Genomic DNA, 19,022 nt, shown 5'->3' with positions numbered 1-19,022 from the left:
ATGTGATACACTGTTTCAGCTGAAGTAAAAGCCCTTTAGCGTGCACATTTACTCAGAGAAAGTGGGACTGAGAGAGGAACAGGATTTGTTCTTACCAGTGTCATCCTTTCATGTGGAAATTTAAATTTTAAATTTAATTTTAAAATTGTCTTGCATTTGGGACAGCTTCCCGTGGATCGGGCACTTTCTGCATTTGGTGGTACAAGCCAGCACATTTCCCCACCCTCAGTCAAACTGAGTGCAGCGCTGCCTGCTGGTTTTCCCTACCCATACTTAATTTGTCACTTGATAGGCAATGAGCATTTTATAAAGGCCATTTAAACAAAACGGAACAATGTCTTCCTTGCATCTATCAATGAGAGGCTTTTTAATCTCTCTTCTGCAGATTCTCTCATTTTCCTTCTGAAAGTTGGAAACCACTGCCAAGACAATGCAAACAGGAGGCTCTTGATTATCATCAGAACAGAGTTTTGAAGGGATACCGTCAACTTGGACAACTACATTTCTGCCTGAAACATTTTGCCTCCTAGTGTTAGGGGGACAGCATGAAACTCACTGGGAGTTTAGGGAGATACATTTCTCCTTGTTTTTCACTTTTACTGCCTCCTCCTGACAGTGTTTTTCTCACTGCCTAGCCTCAAGGTTTCCCTATAGCCCATCACTGAGCTCCCTGTCCTCGCACCATGAGGGCACAGGCCAGTTCTAAACATACAGGTGCAGAACTCCAGTACGTGTGCAGGAGTCACAGGCGTGCAGCAGTAAAGCTGTTTTGAAATTAGGGTTGGGTTCCTGTTTTGGTTTGTAGTTTACCTGAAAATCTTGGTGGTTACTCTTTAGACAACCCTATATTTATCTGGAAAATAGGTCTTATGTGGACAGGGGTAGTTTTCACCCACAAATTCCCTCCTCCTGCAGCTGCGTGCTACAGTGTGACCTGGAGGCCTCTGAAAAGGCACAGATATACCAGGGAAAGATATGGGAAGTCATACACTGAGGAGTTAGAAGCCTACAGGGAGTGGTAGTGATGGATAGGAGCTATTTATATTTTGGGCAGTGACCACAAGAGTTCACCGCGGAGCAGCCTGGGACCACTGGCTGTACTTGTTTCTGCACTGGAAGAGTCTCCAGGGAGTAGCACACCATGAGCAGCCTCACACAGTTGGCAGAACTGACCAACCTTGTGAAAATCTTCCTGCATATTCTCACTACTGCAAGTACCGAAATACCTATTTACTATCCTGACAAAATATTCTCTACTCAGGTGGAAGTTTGAAACGGTAAATTTTTTCCCTTGGCCTTTGTCTGGACTTGTAGTGTGGCTGCAAAAGTGCTGAGTGCTCTTTCCAGGTTGCTGAAGGTACCTGACCCACCTACCAGGTGCCTTTTGTTTCTGTTTGCACACCCTTGGTGCTGAGCTGTTTATGTGGTGTTGTTGGGTCCGCTCTCAGCACTCCTCTGGTGTGTGGGTACCTGACCTGAGTCACAGGTTGGTAACAACTGCCACTGGCTGAGGATCTGGCCCATCGTGCGCTGCAGTGCCTGGGCAGAAAAAAAGTCTAATAGATGAAATGCAGTATATAATCTGCAGTTTGCAATGAAGGATTTAATCAATTTATCCCTTGGCATTTTATGCTTGATTTTTGCATGCTTTTCAAATCAAATCATAGAATCATTTAGGTTGCAAAAGACCTTTAAGATCATCAAGTCCAACCGTAAAGCTAACACTGCCAAGTCCACCACTAAACCACGTCCCTAAGCGACACATCCAGATGTCTTCTAAATATCTCCAGGGATGGTGACTCAACCACTTCCCTGGGCAGCCTGTGCCAATGCTTGACAGCCCTTTCAGTGAAGAAATTTTTCCTAATATCCAGTCTAAACCTCCCCTGGCGCTACCTGGGGCCGTTTCCTCTTGTTCTATTGCTTGTTACTTGGGAGAAGAGACGAGTGGAACACTTGCTGAGCTACATCAGACGCTTTTCCATTTCTGTTACGTGTCTTTTCTTCACACCGTCTTTCAGTGGCTAGCATTTCCCAAGTGTTTTCTAAGGGAACTGTATAATCTTTTGATTATAATAAGTATATGATAGTTGATGCAGTTTTACATAATTTGCTATCTGTAGTGTACACTAACTTAATGTTGCTTATGAGTTACAAGGTTGTCTTTAATAATGAATTATGTGCCTAGTGAATAAATTTCATTCTCGGGGAGCTCAATACTGTTTTTTAGTTAAAGAAAATCTGAGTGTCCCTTATCTCCCCTCCCCTCCCCCCCCGTAATTATTATTATTATTATTATTATGCTTAATTTCTAATTCATTTTCAGCCAAAATTATGTGGCAGGCCAATGGGAAATTAAGATTTAGATAAAGGAGAACTGATAGATCGGTTACTATTTTGGGGATAGGCACAGGAATATTTGGAATGCTATGAAGCAGTTGTTATGGTCTTTTAACCCCTCTAAGCTGGGAGTTACTTGGGCAGGGGAGAAAGTGAATCTATTTTTTTCCCCGTAAGTCGGATGATGCATGTATATGGATTGGTTACTGATACGACTCAACTGTATGAGCAGAATAACAATGATTGCACTGTGTTCTCAGAGGAGTATTTCTCAAAGATTTCCTATATACCTGAATTTTGTCCCCCATCCCATTGCTCTGTCTTTTAATTAAATTTTACCCTGAATTGATTACATCTAGATTTTCCCATGGGGCTGTAGAAGTGAATTTACTTTTATCCTCCTATCTGTAAAGCTTGTTGTTTAAATCTTTTCTCTCTCTGTCTCTTTTTTTTAAGAAGATTTGTTGATTGCAATCTGATTACCTGTTCAGCTTTTTACAAATTATGTTACTCTAATTGAAGCCTAGAAATAGAAATACAATAAATGGCTCTGAGTTAACCTCAGAAATGTTTGGTTTCGTATTATTCTGTTCTGCTCATGTCAAGATTCTGTGTTATAGTAGATGATACTTTTTAAGCCTCTGTAGAATATACTGAATTAAAAAAAAAAAAACAGCAAAGCAGAATACTTGCATTTATTCAGTAGCTCTCCTTAGGGACTGCAAATGTGGGCAAATGCTGCCTCTATTGTAATTTTCTAAATAACTGTTATTTTGGTGGAAACCAGGACTTTTAAAGTTAGATTTTCAAAAAAAGCTCCCAAGACGTTTAGAGGCATGAGTTTCATTCAAAGGCAGATTTTCCAGAAATTCCTCTTATATGTGAAGGGACGACATTATCAGAGGGAAAAGCAAATTCATTTTGTGTATCTCTCTGAGTGAATTTTGCTTGTGGGCAAATCTGGCTATCTGCAGCAGAAACGTGATATTCTTCAATGCTTCAAGCTGTCCCGAATTCTCACTTCAGCATTAAGTTGTGCATAAACACTTGTCTGGCTGGAAAGGCTTTTCTTCACAGCATGCTTTCCCGATGCAGCGGTCCCAGCAGCGCTGTCCCCAGCAGAGCGTGTCCCACGTGCTTCGCACAGCGGCATTTCCATATTAACTGTGTGCTGTGGGACGCCGTGGAGCTGCTGCTCTCTGGCTGTTCGCCTTTCAGTCCCACGCTCCTCCGTCTTCTGATGTATAGCACAGAAACCATGTACTTTGCTGCAACTTAACTGAATTACTCTTGTCACCCGGGCCCTGTAATGCTGTAAAGGCTGGTTAACATATATATGAAAGCCATGGCTCACCACTGTGTTTTCTGTGACACATGCTCTTGTCAAAGGCTTTCATCACATGAAACCATTAAGAAGTCGTGACCGCTACTGAAAAGATCCAGAAACAGGACTAACAAGTAAAGAAATCAAGAAGCAGCCCCCCCTTGGGTTTCGGATGGGGAGGGGAATCTCTTGATTTAGTCCCTTTTCTACGCCCCCGCAGTCATGGTGCTAAAGCAGTTAATGCCTCACTGGGTTCACACTGAAGGCCTCTTGCTGCCAAACACCTGCAATCGGTAGTTGATTGTTTGGCTGGGAAGCCAAAGGCAAGACACACGCGATGCTGAAACTGCATCACCCCCTTCTCTGAATGCCACAAAGCCGCAGGAGGGGCACCCGACGGTGCCTGAGGGTATACAGTAAGCTACAGGGCGCATGTTTGTCTTACCTGTGGTCAACAGTCATGTACAGAGAGTCTCTGTGGAAAGTATCACACCCCCCAGGATCAGAGATAGCGTACTACCCGTTGTGAAAATAGGATGACAACAACAACGCTGCTAAAGCACACCGAAGGCCAATTTGCAATATGTTGCTCGTATTGTTCGCTCGAGCAATTATTATCATCCGTTTGCCTGTAAATGTGCTTTCTGTTGTTAGATCATTAACCTTAACAATGTCAACGTGCTCCCCATATGAGGTTCCATTATACGGCTTCACAGGGTAAGAGCGTGGGACTGGTCTCATACGGGGAAGAGTGTTCACAGCCCAAGCTTTACTGATGCCTGAGGAGAACATAAAGTCCTGTGGACGGACCCTGGCTGCAGAGAGGCGCTTGCTTTGCTGCAAAGGGGAATGGGGAGCCGTTTCATTTGCTGCCGCCTGATTGCTGCGGGGGGAGGAGGATTTTCTGCCGGAGGTGTGAGTCCTGGTAAAAGGCCACATCCCCCGGGAGCGGTGGTGTCCGCAGGGCAGTTTGGGCAGAGCAGCCGCAGGAGCACGCAGGAGATGCTTCTTTTCTCTTGTATTCAGCAGCATTACTCCCAGCTCGCACCTGTGGAAGCAAGAGAGGAGACGAGCCATGTTTTCAAGGTTGTGTGCTTTTCAGAGTGCTGTGAATGCAAAGAGGTTGTTTTGAGACTATTAGCCACTTACACATGTAATAGTAATAAAAAAACCCAGACGAGCAACCTCAGACTGTTCTTTTCTGCACAGAAGTCTGCTTACAGGACTTGGACTGTATATAGAGAGTCTTTACAATCAGCTAAAATGTAACACAAAATATGATTTGTAAACATAAGCTTTTTTCCTCTCACAGCTCACAATATAGCAATGAGGTGGTTTGGTTTTTTTTTCACTGAAGTAGGAGAAAGCTTAATACCGGTTCTTTTACCTCCCGATAAAACAGGTTGGTCATTTCCAGTGGGATGATCATCAAGAAGGTTTCTGTGTAAAGATGGCTATTAGTTACTGTATCCAAGATTTCTAAGTAGATTTAATAAGATCTAAACATCTAAAGGACCAGAGAACACTGGCCCTTTAAACAAAACATGTGTGTTGCTGAGGGATTTAAGACATTACTGAGCAGATGTCTTTAGCTAATTGTGTAAGAAAAGGGATGGAATCACTCTCCGAAGTGCTGCAAGGCTGCTTTGCTCCCAGCACCTAGCCTACACTGCAGAAAATAGCATCCTTTCATCAGCCGTGCTCCAGCAGCCTCCACTGAATTGCACAGAGTCTCGCACTGCATCTCTGGCTTGGGGCTGGCCTGCAGGCGCCTGCTGGGGGATGACTGGGCTACTTGCAGTAGGAGTAGCCACTGGATATTTTGGGGCTTCCTTTATGCCTCTGTGGCCTTTCTTTCCTACAGCACTGATCTGGAGCTGGGAGAAGGGATCTCAGCCTGGCTTCCTGCTTGGTACATTCTGGAGAGTGCCTGATCTCGCAGTCTGGGCAATGCGGCCCAGCTTCATTCATGCAAAGTGCTATGTTGTCCCTAATGGGTAGTGGTAACTCCTGTAGTAATCACTGATGGTCATTTTGGACAGAAACATTCAGGTGCTGTGAAGATGGACTGCAGGCAGACCTCTGGGCACAATGCTGTCCCATTTCCTACCTTCACCTCTGCCTCTCCGATGTTAATGATTTTTCTTGGAGCATCTATGTAATATTGCTGATATACGGGAGATATATTTAACTTCCTAAAAAGGGTCACAATAGGTCACCCATTCTACATGGACTTTTTGAGAACCAGTAGCCAAAAGCTGACTCTAGTCACAGCTTTTGGGAGATTTATGCTGGCTTTGGACACGTGTCGGAAGCCCAAAGAGCAACAAACTTGGGCTGTGGCAGTGATTTGTTCTGAGGCCACTCCACGTCTGACTCACACGCGCTGGTGTCTTTCTTGTGTTTGCTGCATCCAGGCTGTTACTGTCCCAGTTGTCTGCCCCATTCCTTTGTCATAGTTTATCACCAGCAAATAAGTGGTGGTGGAGTAAAAAAAGAGACCTGCAACCATGTCAGGTGCTAGTGTTGGTGTTTCAGTGCAAACTGCCCCTTTGGTGCTGGTTTGCTGTGCGGGGTAGCCGGCCAGGCGCTCATCTGCCTGCTGCCACCAGCTGCGATGAGGAGGCTTATGGCAGGGATCAGGGCTCAGGCAGTTTGCCCTGGTTTGGGGAAGACCCTGTCCTCTAGCCCAGACCTTGGCATTAGTCTCAGCACAGTTTCTATCTATCAGCACACTCTCTTCTATCCAAATACATGTGCATAAATAAATTAAGAAGTTTTAATTGGCCTTTCAGCAGGCCAGTCGCTTAGCATTATCATCAGGCAGTTGACCATGGGGATGTTTGCCAGTGACCCAAAGGAGGGCAGAGTCCTTCCCCTCTCTCACTCTCTCATTTAGCCCCCTACAGACAGATGCGACTCTTTAGTGCCTGGGTGCTGCAGGGGTCTGGGTGACGCAGCTGGGTGCAGCACTACCTGTGAGCAGGAGGACTGATGGGCCTGGGCGAGACAGCACATCCAGCTCTGCTTAAACCCTGCCTGATGAGCACTACTCTTAAGCCCATGCTGTTTTTCTTATCAGCAGCAAAGGGATTATTGATGAGATTCTCAAGGCTGACTAGAAAACTGAGCTATATGGCTGCCATTGAAATTAATGACAGTTATATGGCTAAACCCGCCAGCTGGCTTTGGGAAAACCAGCTCCTCCCTGTCTGTGCTTGTTTACTGGAGAGCATTGCTGTAAGAAGTTGTAAAGTAGCAGAGAACGCAGTAGTATTCAGTTGCTGTAGAAGCTAAAGAGAATTAGATGCTCTTTTTTTTTTTTTTTTTGCCAGATCCCCAGCTGCTGTAAGCTGGCTGCTCTCTGCCGAAGTCAATCGAGCTATACCAATTTGCTCCAGCTCAGGATTTGGTTCTTTGAGGCTGTATGAGAGTATCTGCCATTTCCCTTTTCAGGCAGGTGAAACACTAATGAATATGGAACAAGGTCTTGCAGTCAAGGGATTTTAATAAATAAAAATATATTAACAAAAATCAATGCAGGGCCTTGCTCCTGTCAGCATTTGTACAGTTTTCTTCCCCCACCCCGCTCCTTCTTTGTTCAGTGTGATTGCATCTGCATCTCTATGGTAACTAATGAATGATTATTTAATTTACCAATCTCTGGATGCGACAGTTTAGTGTTTAAAATCTTCCAGCACTGTCTGCCATACGCATATGCACAAATACATAGTCTGTCACAATGGAAAAATTATAGGTGCTTGATATTCTTATTTTAAGGTAAATATTTACCTCTTTCTTCAAATGGGATGTGAGAGCATTACCTGCTGTGACGATGGCCACAAGCTGAATAGTATGTGCAGATAAGCATAGTTGTATTATTTCATGTTTACTCTCAGTATGTTTCAGAGGGCAGCCAGCACACCTGAAATGAAGGCAACACCATTTACATCCCAGAGGATTTCTGCCCAACTCCCAGGTCTTCAGAGTTATTGCATGTTCACAGGAAGTTTTCAGAAGAAAAGTCATATTTCATGTTTGTAAGAGCCAGTCTAAAACTGTTGTTTTGAAGGAGTGAAAGGGGAAGAACAACTTTAACTGGCTTTTCAAAGGGATGGTGGGCCTTCAGCATCTGAAGTCTTCCAGAAAAGGATAAGTAATTGCTGGAGGAATGCTAGGGCAGCTACATGCTCTTCCTTGGGGCTGGAAAAGGTAGATCAGCAGCTGCTTTCATCATGTTTTCTCTCAGCTCTCTACCTATTTCAGTGCTTTGATGAGCTGGAGGTTTTCAGGAGATCCCTAGACACCCAGGTACATTTTTGCTTGGGGACTCAGCTTTATCCTATCCTAAAGAATTGTGCAGCTGACTTTTAACCTGCAAAGGGAATATTTTCTCAGTAGAAATACTCCTGCTAAAGGTGAAGCAGGTACTTTTAATAAAGTTACTGGGTTTTTTTTTTCCTGTGGCTGCGTGAGGAAATGGGGGTGAAAGAGTGAAGAGACAAGAGTGACAATATACTTCCAGGCATGATATGCTCTTATGCCTGCTGAGCAGCTGTAAGAGAAGTGATATGTTTCCCTCCTGGAGCTGGTGGGACCTGAGACCTGACCATTTCAGAGGTACCTTGCTCAGGGCCTGGGGAGGAAGGTTTGCCTGGGCTTGAGGAGAAGGAGGAGATTTCAGGTACTCTGGGAAAAGCTGTGAGAAGTTTAATGCTGTACAGTCCTCTAGCTCTGCTCACATGGGAAAACACAGCAAATTGGACTGTGCAAATACCCTGTTGCCCAAGGGCCGCAGGAGGTAGCCCGCTTCTTTTGCCTGTCCTTTGAGCCATCCTGGGGTGCTCAAAGGTAAAAATTCCAGGCTGCAGGCAGTTGTTCCCGCCTCAGTTAGCTGGGATGTGCACATATGTATATATGCACACTGTATTTGTAATGGCACAACTCAGAAAAAGCTGTTTTGTGTAGGTGAAGCTGAAATCTCCTGGGTAAACTCCACTGCCCAAACCCCGGAGCCAAGAGCAGCTTCTGACATGATGGCTATGCTTCACTGCAGTTTCATATCTGAAGCAGCAGGACTAAGGACTCCTAAATCATGTCCTATTGTTGATGTATAAGTGTGCAGTGATCCAGACAGGTAGTTTTATTGCTGGTTACATGACACAATAACTGGTTGTATGATGGCCCCCAGTTAACCTGTGGTAAGGTGAAAGCAGGGGCACTAGACTGGAATGAACTGTTTTATCCCAAGGTTGATTTAAGGCTAAAATGGGACCTAGATCCACCCAAAGTGCAAAACTCTGCAACAAATGTTTCATTTCATTGCCCATACCTGAAGCAGGCTGGTTTAAAACAAAAATCTCATTCATGAGTCCTGAACCCCTCTGAGCATGAAGCAGCAGAGCCCTGGTAAAGAGACAGGCGAAGTGTAAACCATGCAGCTTCTCAGCTCCTCCAGCTCTTTCCCTCTAAGTCTATGTTAAGCCTGGATCTCTGCTCCCGAACTCCAAGGAGCCTCATTGAATCCAGCATTGCTTTAGAAGCCCCTACAGTTCAGGCCATGCCATGTGCTGCACGGCTGCTCACCTGGAAACTATTGAGTGTCCCAAAAGAAAATTACGGCCATCTTACAGAGATGAGTCATCTCTAACAGCTGGGTGAGAGATGATTTTTCTAGTTGTACACTTTGAGGTTTAAAAAACAACAAACCCTTTTCTGTTTCGTATAGGGCTGAAGCCAAGTTTCTTCTATTTTTTTTGAAAACAATTCAGAAAGAAAGCAAGATCCTCACTTAGCATAGCCAACAGTTCATTAATCAATTCACATTAGGTGAAAAAGATTCAACTTTGCTGGCCTCCCACATTCCAGAAAAGTGCTCTGACCACAGAAATATCAGGGATCTCCTTCACAATCTTCATTTATTTATGCAAAATGGAGCAGTGCCAACCTGTGAAAGTGAGAGGCTGACTTTGGTAGGTAGTTAATAGCTTGGTGATTTATAGTACCTGCCTAGTACAGAGGGGTCCTAAGTTCAGGTCTGTGAGAGCCCAGGGCTTTAGGCTATTGTCGTTTCTAAGCCTCTCTTGGGTTTTGACCATAAATCACACCCTAGAGAAGAGAAATATGTCCTGACAAAAGTTCTGGCAATGCTGCTATGTCTCCCTGCAAAACACTTGTTTCAGCCACTTGCTACTTTCTGATAAAAAAAAACATTCCATTGAAGAACTTAGTGAGCTATCTCTAAGTGTCTGGCACCATTAGATCTTTCAAACAGCTCAGAAAAATTAAACGAGTTACTGTATTTTGGATTGCAAAGTCTTTTGGTAGGTTTCCAAAGACATTTGAGTTTTTTTCAGGGTTGTCCATTTTACATGGCTTGGTAGTCTCTGATATGCATCTTTGATATCTTAGCTCTTCAGAGGACTTTGGGACACGAGACCCTGGTGCACTCTGCAGTAAAAAGAAGGAGAATTTCCAAAGCATGAAAAATTTACGCTTTCATGTGGTTGAAAAATGAGAGAAAACAGCTACTTTCTCTCATTTTTAGTAGAACAGATTAAAAGATATCTGTTAAAGTTCTTGGTGCCACAGAAGGGCTTGGGGCTGGCTGACGACAAAGGATAAATTTGGTGGCGTTACTGGGATCCCCGTAGGCAGATTAAAAATGCATTAAATGGAAAAGTAGAGAGGCCATTCCAGTGCCTGTCGTGACCTCCGGTGTAGCCCAGACCTGGGATGTGCCTGCTGACCTGGTTGGGAAAGGAGAGGTGGCCTGCTTTGCTTCTTTCTGATGGATATTATCTGTAAAGTGTAACTCTTCTTGCTCCTAAGCAAGCTGCCCTGCTTGTTTTCTCACCCGGGGACTCTCCCCCGCTTTCAGAAGAGGTCTGCTCAGAGGGCTGCTGCGTGGGATTTCTCAGCTCTTAAACAAATGAGAAAGGTTGATGAATCTTTAACAAATTCTTCCCTTCAGCTGTTTGTCAGACTGAGATAAATAACACTGGCAGTCCCATCCCAAGTGCTTTTGCCCAAGACAAGTCCTATCTCAGCTACTAACAGAGAAGTGGCATTTTTTATTTTACCCAAGAGACTCACTTAACCCATTCGTGGCTGCTGACTGCAGCCCATCATTTGGGATGTATGTTGCTGATTTCAGCAGGACACAGAGCTTACGAGGGCTACAGGACAACACTTGAGCCTTACTTTTATGAAAAAGCCTAGCAAGAAGAAGACAAAAGCAGAAAAAGAATTTAATCTGTTTGTTTGTGGGTACTGTACTAATGGGGAGAAAATCAGTTTAGGGAGAATAGTGAGGATGCTGTAGGCAGACTAGATCCAGGAGCAAGAAAGCACGGTCCTGGCATGACGCTGTAAGCACTGACTGAAGGATATTTCAAAAGGACTGTCTGCTCTTTGCGTGCAGTGGATTCGGATTCAAGGGGAGAGCATTTCCTTCCCTCCACACTGAGACCGCCTCTGCGCTGAACAGTAGCAGTGTGGTGCAGAGATGCACCACAGCCCTGCCTATGGGAGATGCGCACCTGGCTTGCGTCAGCCAGGCACTTTAGCACAGATGCTGTCTTGCCCTGCACTGGCTGTGCTTCTGCTGGCTCTGGAGCCAGCCCAGGCTCCCCCAGCTCAAGCATCTCTGCTCCACACCTCCATGCACAGAGGAGGCATTTCCCTGGAGATGAGGGAGAATGCTTGGGGGACTGCAGCTTGCATTGCTCGGGGGGACTGCCGGCATGTGTGCATGGGTATATGACTGTTCTGTGTGTTACTAATCTGTTTTGTGCCTTGAGATCAGGCCCGAAGTGTTGTCTCTATGCCGTTGATTTCCCCCTGGGTTTGAGAAAGAATGAGCTCGCTAGCTTACATATTTTTATCTTAACTTAAATATCCTTAAAATAAATCTTTTACTTAACTATCTTTCCTTAAAACTCCGGTGTTCATGACTAGCGTCAGCATTTTTAGTTCATTTTCTATTTAGGAAGCACTGATAAATCATGAACAAGGGCATAAGGGTCCTTTTACTCTCCGATTACCAGCTAGCAGAGCAGGGCTTTGTTTATAAGCTTCTGAAGTAGCCAGGGACACAAGAGAGATGAGTAGACTTTAATGTTGTTCCTCTCAAGTGTCAGCTTGGGGTGACTTTTTACTTACAGAACTGCTCAGGGTTCTCTCAAGCTAAGATCACTCCAAGGCAACACTTTTGATCAGGCATGACAGTGAAGTACATCCACCAAGGCATAACGTTATATGTGTCCTGCACAATGAATAGCAGTTGGATACAGGGATGATCCACAGCAAATCACTGCGGGCTATCGCACAGCACTGCCGGCTGTCCCACGGGCATCCTGCGGCAGCCAGGACATGCTAGCGGCCCGCCCCGGTGCCAGCTGCCAAACTGGGGTGCAAGTTTCAAAGGCAAAAGGAGCAGTTTCTGAAATGCTGGCTACGTTCTGTCTGTCTGTTGGACTTCCATTTCTTTCTCAACGCTCCATAGGGAAACAGCTTTTCTTTGCTTTTCCCCGCCCATCGCTGGCTGTCTATTACTGCCTGGTGTGAACATTTTCGGTACTCTTTCCTTCCTCTTGCCAAGTACAGTAACAGGGGAAGGGGGGACAGACTTCTGCTGGTGGCAGTCTCTCAGCACCTCTGTTCTTTGCAGAATGGGGAAATGATGCTTCTTTTTTTTTGCCTTCTTTTGCCACAATGTGTTGAATTGCCACTTTTTGCTGAGAAAAAATAGACCCGTAATTTTCCCTTTTACCACCGGTGGGTTTTACACTGCAGTGTAAAAGCCTGAACCCATTTCCAAGCTGATGGGAAAAGGAAAGTACTGACAAGCTAAGATGGTGTGTACTGAGCACAGATGAGGGCTGGTGTACAGTTCAAACAGTATATTTAAACAGGAGGTTTTGTCTGAACATCAGGAAACACTTTTTTAGTGTGAGGGTGACCAAGCACTGGCACAGGTTGCCCAGGGAGGTTGTGGAGTCTCCGTCCTTGGAGATACTCAAAAGGCATTTGGACACAGTCTGGGACAACGGGCTCTAGGTGGTCCTGCTTGAGCAGGGGGGGTGGGTGAGGTGACGTCCAGAGGTCCCTTCCAACCTTAACCCTTCTATGATGGACTTCAGGCTGTTATAGCTATAATTCTGTCAGGTCACAAAGAAGATAAGGTTGCTGAGTAGAGTAGTAGTATTTTTTAATAGACCAATAAAGTTGTTAGAAAAAAACGGACAGACTTTTGGACACATGCTTTCATCACCTTCTGTGTGCCTAAAATCTTGGGTATTTTTATTAATACAGTAGCTGTTTTAATAAAAGACAATGGCTTTATCTGTGAATTTTGGGGGGCTTAATTTAAACACATGCATACAGTACAGATCCCGAAAGCCATCAGAATTAAGGAGAAAGGTTTCTAATCCCCTTATAACTTAATAACGTGAGCCAGCACATGTGTACCCAGACCAGGTGACCTCTCCCTGATACCAATAGCTACTTTTTCCAAAGGAAAGCCCTCAACATTCAAGGACGGAAACAGGAAGTCACAGGGAAATAGAGAAAAAAGGGATGTTCATTGCCAGTTTAAGTCAGTTTATCAGAGAGTTGCTTCCAGTTAATATAGTTCATTATACTGAGATATAAATGGTCCGAAGGAATAGGGCAAATTCTAGCAGAATTGTTGAATTAGGATTTTTGAACCAGCTAAGTAGATCCCCAAAACACAGATGTGCCAGAAAGATACTCCAGTGAACAACATGAGTGACAGGTATGAAGAACTTGGAAGATCTAAGCAGGAAGATGCTTGGTCATCAACTCTACCAAATGTGTAGGAAAGGGCTACATTGCACCTGCCAGATCAGCACTGCCGGCAATTGCCTAACCTACAGCCAGTCATTGGAGTCTCTGCTTCCTCAGCCTTGCCATTTAGTCCCATACCTACCTAATGTATTTCTGACACGTTTCCACAAATAAATAGTTAAAACAGTGCCTCGTCTCAACCAGTTTGCCAGAAACCATTGTCTCCCTGCCTCCCTCCAGATAAAGCTGTGACTTGGTGCCAAAAAAGATTGAGATGAGGGAAATGTACCCAGAGATGCAGAGGTGTGAAAGACAGGAAAAAAAAAGAAAAAGGTAGAGAGGCCATTTCATAGCTTGCAGATTGACTTCTTTAATGACATTTTCATTAACGGTTCTTGCTGCTAAATGCCATGGGTTTCTCTCTTTAGATCTGCCTACATTAATAATGAGTGACTCCGCTGGGAAGTGACTTACATAAAACATGCTTCTCTCGTTACAGACAGGAGCTCTGTGCTGGGCCTGAGAGGGAAGAAGGAAGGTATGTACGCTCTGTAATGAAGGGCAGTTTCCTATGTCGGACCGTGAAAAATCTCCCTCCCCTCCACCACCTCCCTGGCCCGAAATGTTTCCCAGCCCAGGGTCCGTGCTGCCTCGAGGTGAATGTTTTTACATAGGTCCGGCGCAGACTATTGTGGTGGAAAGGCTAGGATCAGCAGATGCAGATCGACACTGCAGAGAAGCTGTAGACAGGAGAAAAGTCAGCTTCCCCTGAAGGGCATTTTCTGCGTGTTTTGTATCACTTCTGCAGTGCAAAGCAACCGGGGCCTCTGATCATAGGCTTCTGTATTTCTCCAGCTTTAAGTGTCATAGAAATAGGTACATATTTGTGGTCTGTCAAGTTCCAGGTAGACGCCAATGCAAAAGTATGACAACTAGAAAACAGAAAATGAAGTATCACTTTTTATCAACTTCTTAAAAAAAAAAAATTATTTAATTTCTTCCTAAATATGACTGGGACATTTCATTATGGCTTTTCCTCTGTTGGATACAAGGCAGCCCGGACCATTTATTGCTAAGTCATCCCTTGCGTGCTTTTTTGTTATAGATGAAATGGCTTATGTTGACTCATAAATAAAGAGATGTACAGCTTCTTAGCTTCTTCCCACGATGTTGCAATAAATTAATAGGAAACATACTGCTGAGACTGTGCTCTCAAAGTGGATTCCAGTTAAAGTACATACCAAGTGAGATCTCAGTTAAGTTGAGCTTTCTAAGAGTAAGTGATTTAAGTTGTCCAGTGCGGGCTTTCCTAGAGGGAACAGTGACCTCCAAAATGGCTCAGCTCTCTTATCTAAGCCACCTATTTTAAGATGAGATTAACTGTTTTCTGAGAGTTCTTATCTCTCTCCATTGGCTATGGAGAAAGTTATGGGTAACTTAGCTTAGATCTGAAGAGTTTCGAAGGCTATCTTGGTAGTTTGAGGGACCTTTTTATGAGATGACAGAATGTTTTGGAAATGGAAGTAAAGCTGCCATGAGTTTAGTTTAATTTTATATTTTCATTTATATTTCATTTACATATATAAATAAAATATATACACTTAGCACATTTAAAGTGAAACAAAGATAAGCTTTTGCATAAAGAGTCCTTGAAAAAGCAAAAATAATCTTCTCTTGCCTGTGATGGATACTTATGCCATTGAAATTATGTTGTAGATAGCGCCGAGAACTTTGATTGATGAAAAATAACATCTCAGACCACTGGGAAGTTACTTATAGGAAAATAAGGCATCATTTATACATAATTAATTAAATCCTTTCTGTTTCTTGCATCTCCATGGAAATAGATTTGTTGTTCAGCTCATTAGAAACATACGTTTTGCTGGTACTTCCAACAGGAGGACTAGCGTGATGATGCCATTAACAATCAGAGAAGAAATCAAAGACTTTGGAAGATAAGCACTTTTACTTCATGAACCCTTGTTAATTTGATAGTTGGAAATTAAGGACTGTGGATGAAAACTTACACTGGCACCTGGATTCATCTTACAGAAAATGCCAGTAAAAATTCAGTTCATGCTGCTTAATTGATAGATTTGATTTTGGAGTAGTAAGGAGGGCGGACTTGTGTTCTTGGTCATGACGTCTTCTGTGAAAACGCATGCACACCAAAGTGATTTGTCCACATTGGTTTATTTGCTGCATTTGGGCTTGTAGTTGTAATACTGCACCCGAACTATCCTTTCAGCAGAATAAATTATAAAAGCTGCGATTCAAATTTTTTCACATTTTGCCTTCCTTTTCTTTACTTAATTTCTACATCAGCTAAAAACATTGAAATTCAAAAAGTAAAGTGTCCCTGATTTTCCTGGGGGATTGTGCAGATTAACATTTCTGGGAAACTGACTGAAATGTAGCTGTAAGCTTTTGATTCTTTAAAGAGCCTTGATGAAACATTAACAGTTCTTCTGTATCGTATCTGTAACAAAGCGGGAAGATTAGAAGTGAGGTTTGACTTCAGCAAATCACATTGTTGTCTTTTAAATTGGTTCTGCTGCGGGCACGGTGCCTGTAGTTTGCTTAATCTGTTAAACCTTTTTTGGTAAATTAATATTTTGGACAATAATGAATATAAATAATTTACATCTACAGCTTTCATGTTGTATGTTTGCTGAGCTGGATTTGCAAAGGCGTCAAGCCAGGATGTAATTCCTGGCTTTATTGGGTTCTGAAACAGAATCTAGCCAGAAGATATAACGTCCTTAAGCTGTAACATCAGCAGGAACAGACAGACCTTAATGCTGTTGGACCTAATGGAATTAGATTTCATGTATGCTTAATGAATGCAAATGCCACTTAATTTGTACAGCTTGAGTTGCAATACATTACATGCGACACATCTGCTGCTGAAAAAAAATACTCAAATGTGTGATTCTTACACCCAGTGTCCAATTTCAGCACTGTAAAATGTATCCTCTTAGGGAAGAGGGACTGGAGAAACCTGCCAGCAATATTACTGCATAATTTAAAGCAGCCACCAAAGAGAAACGTTAAAATATGCACCAGGCAATTACAAGTGTTGTATATGTTTTTATTCTCCTTTGCTGCTGTTCAACAAGGAGTAGTAAAGAGATTTAGAGCAAGTGGCAACCATAGCAACAGGAATTTTCAGTTCAACCTGGTGCTGTATAACTTCTGGCAGGGAAACACATTTCAGGATACTTTGTCAAGTGTTGATTCTTCCAAAAGATAAGTGCAGTGCTTTCAGTTCTGCCTCTCAGGCACTGGTCCCATAATGATACGCGGGAGCCAATTTCAGTGCAGGCCCAAGCGGAAGCAATTACAATCGGGTTACACCAGAGCTGGTCATGGTGCTTGTTCAGCGGTGGTCCCTTGGGTTTGTTAATTATCAGAGATAATAAGTCCCATTCTGCTCTCTGTGAGAGAGAAGGGAAATAGATGCGATGCGGAAAAAGGTTTCTATCCCTTACCAGTCCCCTGCTCCACCCAGCTGTGGCTGTGAGAAGTCCCAAGCAGAGCTTTACTCCTCTGACCTGGTCACACCAACTACCCTGCTCTGTGGGGTACAGGGGGCCCCCTCAAGCACAGCTCCTCAGGAGTGGTAACTACCAGAGTGACTGTGTCCTTAGACTTTTGTTTGTGCTTCCTGGCACGTCCATTTTGCTTGCAGACAGCTAGGTGGGCATTGACTGCAAAAACAAGTCAGTGAAAACTCAAGGGGAGTATGGGTGGCAGGCAGAACTCAATCATGTATGCAAAGAGCCCAGAAAATGTATTCAGTTGGTGAGGGTATGAGGGTTTTTCAAAGACAGTCTAGTGTTTAGTCACTGTGCATTTTACAAAATAGAGTGGGTATGGGTAATGATCGAGATTGTGGAAGACAGTAGTCATGAAGAAGTCTGCCTACTGACCTACCGATCACAAACTAAGCTGTGCAAAGTCAGAAGGATCTGGGACTCTCACTTAGATAAGAAATCTGACCTTCACAGCTAGACACCAAAATGAAACATCCATCCCTTCTTGTGACAAAGAGTTAATTTGCACAGTTAATTCTGAAATGAAGACAGCAGCAAGACAACAGGAAAACAAATGGTATGCCGTCTAAAAGAGGAGATCAATGTTATTCCAGAGAATGTGGTAGAAACAACTGTCATTAAATATCAGGGTTTTCTACCTCTGTTGGGGGAAATCCTGTATAAGACCGAGCTGTTCTACACACTGACTTAGAGCAGGCTGAGGGCTTTTTAATTTTGTTTGGTGGGCCAGACACATCCTCCAGTAGAGGTTCTGAGGTATGTAAGCCTCTTTCTTACATTAATAGTCTTCTTTTCCTTGTCCTCTCCTCCTGATCACCTTGGGAAGACACTTTGCATGCCCCAGGTCTGCAGATCGCAGGCTGAAAGTCACTGTATGATGAGGTGCCCCTTGAGAGTCCATTAGCCAGGCAATAATTCTTGCCATTGAATAAGCTGCTCCACGCTCCCAGGGATAGCTGGAGTCCTCAGTCACTAACACAGGAACTCCCTCATTTTTACAAGTAGTGTGCCAATTGCTTTTTTCCTGACATGCAGAGCTGGGGATAGGTCCCAGAAACAAGGCATATAAAGCACACATCTGACCATTTTATCTAACGCTCCTTTGCGGGTTACTTATCATGAGATGCTGTGATAGCACGTAGATCTCCTCCACCTCGTTACACCTTAATTTGGGATCCTGAGACTATAAAATTGTTTCGTAAATTATCTGAAACTAGCTATGGCTGACTGCATCCCAGGGCGGGGGGCGGGGGGGAAGCCCATTGCCTTTTGGCAAGACATATGAAGTTACCTATGATCAAGGCAGCACATTCTTAAATAGTTTATCTCCATATGTGCCATCACTGTATCAAGTTACAACAGTAGGAAGTAGAAGAAAAGTATTGCCATCACACTTAAGAATATAGATATTTAGAAAGGAGTGAATTGAGTGAGGCAGAAATCTAGGATCTGCTAGTTTCATTTTATTCAGTAACACCATTTTTCAGGCAGCCTGGGATGAAAAAAGCAGAAGGTGGGTAGTACTATTTGAACGAAGTTCCTAGCAACTCTTGCGCGTGGATAGCCTTTGTATTGTACAGATTGTTTTCCTCCACACACATATTTTATTTCTTGCATTGGAGCACTTAAAGCATATCCAGCAGAGTTATACATCCGCATAAATATTTGATAACTCTAATCATGCAGCCTACACCAACTTTGACCCTTGGGCATGTAGTGCAAGTAAATGTGCATACCACCCGTATACAAAATGTTAAGGTGATCAGCGAATGTGTGAGATTGCCTGAAGCATCAGTCTAAACAGCTCTGCTCGTTCTGTTTCAAAAGCAGAGGAAAATTATGTTCTTGTCTTATAATTAAAGGCAGTTACTGTTAAATGATTTCACATTATTTGTTAAATTAACGTGAAAATCATCAACTTCTCATTGTCACTCCCATTATAAACACCTGTCCTTCAAGGAATCTTTCACATGTGAAAGAATCTCATCTTT

At 43.5% G+C, this 19,022-nt stretch overlaps 1 long non-coding RNA gene across 1 annotated transcript in view; it reads left to right on the top strand.

Moving 5' to 3' along the window:
* Window positions 1-14,014, top strand: part of LOC135312430 (uncharacterized) — an 89,478-nt gene extending 75,464 nt beyond the window's left edge. Inside the window, exon 4 of the long non-coding RNA XR_010371948.1 lies at window positions 13,974-14,014. This is a non-coding gene — a long non-coding RNA (uncharacterized LOC135312430). The remainder of the gene's footprint in view (window positions 1-13,973) is intronic.
* The last annotated feature ends 5,008 nt before the right edge of the window (window positions 14,015-19,022 follow it).

The sequence above is a fragment of the Phalacrocorax carbo genome, chromosome 3, assembly GCF_963921805.1.
Source record: "Phalacrocorax carbo chromosome 3, bPhaCar2.1, whole genome shotgun sequence".
NCBI classification, from domain to species: Eukaryota; Metazoa; Chordata; class Aves; order Suliformes; family Phalacrocoracidae; genus Phalacrocorax; species Phalacrocorax carbo.
Note: the sequence above shows the minus strand (reverse complement) of the source record. Positions and strands in the feature narration are given on the sequence as shown.